Source organism: Aegilops tauschii, chromosome 7 (assembly GCF_002575655.3).
Source record: "Aegilops tauschii subsp. strangulata cultivar AL8/78 chromosome 7, Aet v6.0, whole genome shotgun sequence".
Taxonomy (NCBI): domain Eukaryota; kingdom Viridiplantae; phylum Streptophyta; class Magnoliopsida; order Poales; family Poaceae; genus Aegilops; species Aegilops tauschii.
Window position 1 is genome coordinate 30020631 of NC_053041.3, and position 3414 is coordinate 30024044.

Here is a 3414-nt window from a genome sequence, read left to right on the forward strand (position 1 = left end):
ACAATTACTTGAAGAAAAAATTGAAAATAATTGAGGAGGAGAAGATGAAATTGGAGTTGCATGTTGCGGATGTCGTTGATGATCACAAGATCAAGATGGATGCAATGCGCTTGAAGATTAGAAAGATTAGAAAATATACCATTCATACCGAAGCTTGGTATAATTATGCCGATGGATCAATTGTTACCTTAGTTGCGATAATGATCGCATTTGTTGTTGCATTTAAATTTTTACATAGTTTCAATGTATGTTTTAATTAAATGCTCTCGAGAGCTACATATATGTTGTTCAATGAGAACTATGTATGAACTTTATGTTTTTATTTTTTCAATAATAACATTTGATCACTACTGTACTTTGGTTTTAATGTGATGATGAACTTCTATTAATTTGGTCACTTCTCTATTCATGATGTTTTGTAATGGTTTTTGACACACTTAATTATATATAATGCACGCAGATGGACCGACAATGGATGTATGGTGACAGACACACCTCCGAGTACATTAAGGGCATGCATAATTTTCTCAAAGTGGCTGAGGCAAACAAGCAGAATGATTTTATGTGTTGTCCATGCCCTATCTGTGGGAATACGAAGGCTTACTCTGACTAGAAAACCCTTCACATCCACCTGCTTGAGAAGGGTTTCATGCCACACTATAATGTGTGGACCAAGCACGGAGAAAGAGGGGTTATGATGGAAGACAACAAAGAAGAAGAGGAGGATGACAACTATCCGCCCCTGAATACGGTGATGCTGCAACGGGGGAAGCTGAAGATCAAGAGGAACCAGACGATGTGCCCGATGTTGATCTTCGCCGGGTCATTGTTGATGCAAAGAGACAATGCCAAAGTGAAAGGGAGAAGTTGAAGTTCGATTGCATGTTAGAGGATCACAAAAAAGGGTTGTGCCCAAATTGCGAAGATGACAACACAAAGCTCGGTACCACACTGGAATTGCTGCAATGGAAGGCAGACAATGGTGTATCTGACAACGGATTTGAGAAGCTATTGAAAATATTGAAGAAGAAGCTTCCAAAGGATAACGAATTGCTCGAAAGTATGTACAAAGCAAAGAAGGTTCTATGGCCTCTAGGATTGGAGGTGCAGAAGATACATGCATGCCCTAATGACTGCATCCTCTACCGCGGTGCGTACGAGGATTTGAAGGCATGCCCGGTATGCGGTGCATTGCGGTATAAGATCAGACGAGATAACCCTGGTGATGTTGAGGGTGAGCACAACAGGAAGAGGGTTCCTGCCAAGGTGATGTGGTATGCTCTTATAATACCACGGTTGAAACGTCTGTTCAGAAATAAAGAGCATGCCAAGTTGATGCAATGGCACAAAGAGGACCGTAAGAAAGACGGGAAGTTGAGAGCACCCGCTGACAGGTCACAGTGGAGAAAAATCGAGAGAACGTGGGGGACTTTGCATGGTGACACAAAGAACGTATGGTTTGGTTTAAGCGCGGATGGCATTAATCCTTTTGGGGAGCAGAGCAGCAATCATAGCACCTGGCCCGTGACTCTATGTATCTATAACCTTCCTCCTTGGTTGTGCATGAAGCAGAAGTTCATTATGATGCCAGTGCTCATCCAAAGCCCTAAGCAACCTGGCAACGACATTGATGTATACCTAAGGCCATTATATGAAGAACTTTTACAGCTGTGGAATGGAAAAGGTGTACGTGTATGGGATGAGCACAACTAGGAGAAATTTGACCTACATGCATTGCTGTTTGTAACCATCAATGATTGGCCTGCTCTCAGTAACCTTTCAGGACAGACAAATAAGGGATACCACGCATGCACGCACTGTTTAGATGACACCAAAAGTATATATTTGGAAAAATGCAGGAAGAATGTGTACCTGGGACATCATCAAGTTCTTCCGACCAACCATCAATGTCGAAAGAAAGGCAAATATTTCAAATGTGAGGCAGATCACCGGAAGAAGCCCGCCCTCCGTACTAGTGATTACATACTTGACATGGTCAATGATTTACAAGTAATCTTTGGAAAGGGTCCTGGCGGACTATCTGTTCCAAATGACGCTGAGGGACGCGCACCCATGTGGTAGAAGAAATCTATATTTTGGGACCTACCCTATTGGAAAGACCTAGAGGTCCGCTCTGCAATCGACGTGATGCACATGACAAAGAATCTTTGCGTCAACCTGCTAGGCTTTTGGGCGTGTATGGGAAGAGAAAAGATACACCGGAGGCATGGGAGGACCAGCAACGTGTGCACAAAAATGACGACATGCATCCAAAGCAGTATGAATGTCCTGCCAGCTACGCTCTTACCAAAGAAGAGAAGGAAATCTTCTTTGAATGCCTGCTCAGTATGAAGGTCCCGTCTGGCTTCTCATCGAATATAAAGGGAATAATAAATATGGCAGAGAAAAAGTTCTAGAACCTAAAGTCTCATGACTGCCATGTGATTATGACGCAACTGCTTCCGGTTGCATTGAGGGGCTTCTACCGGAAAACATTCGATTAGCCATTGTGAAGCTATGTGCATTCCTCAATGCAATCTCTCAGAAGGTAATCGATCCAGAAATCCTACCAAGGTTAAGGAGTGATTTGGTGCAATGTCTTGTCAGTTTTGAGCTGGTTTTCCCACCATCCTTCTTCAATGTCATGACGCACGTCCTAGTTCATCTAGTCGACGAGATTGCCATTCTGGGCCCTATATTTCTACACAATATGTTCCCCTTTGAGAGGTTCATGGGAGTCCTAAAGAAATATGTTCGTAACCGTGCTAGGCCAGAAGGAAGCATCTCCATGGGCCGGCAAACAGAGGAGGTCATTGGGTTTTGTGTTGACTTCATTCATGACCTTAAGCCGATTGGTCTCCCTCAATCACCGTATGAGGGGAGACTGACTGGAAAAGGCACGCTAGGAGCGGACTCAATAATATGTAGGGATGGGCATTCTTGGTCACAATCACACTACACAGTTCTATAGAATTCTACTTTGGTGACCCCGTATGTCAATGAACACAAGAATATTCTGTGCTCCAAACACCCGGAGCAGTGTGACGACTGGATTACATGTGAACACATCAGGACTTTCGGCAGTTGGTTGCAAACACATCTCATGGGTGAAAAAACTGTTGCAGATGAGCTGTACTCATTGGCCAGTGGACCATCTTCGACTGTATTGACTTACAAAGGGTATGAGATAAATGAGAATACATTTTACACGATCGCCCAAGATCAAAAGAGCACCAACCAAACGGTGGTGTCCGCTTTGATGCAGTAACCAACCTGGGAAAGGACACATATTATGGTTACATAGTGGACATATGGGAACTTGACTATGGACTTGATTTTAAGGTCCCTTTATTTCGGTGCAAATGGGTCAATCTGTTAGGAGGCGGGTGTTGGGAACGCAGTAATTTCAAATAA

At 43.4% G+C, this 3414-nt stretch overlaps 1 pseudogene; it reads left to right on the forward strand.

Moving 5' to 3' along the window:
• The first annotated feature begins 321 nt into the window (after positions 1-321).
• Positions 322-3414, forward strand: LOC141026693 (uncharacterized; annotated as a pseudogene).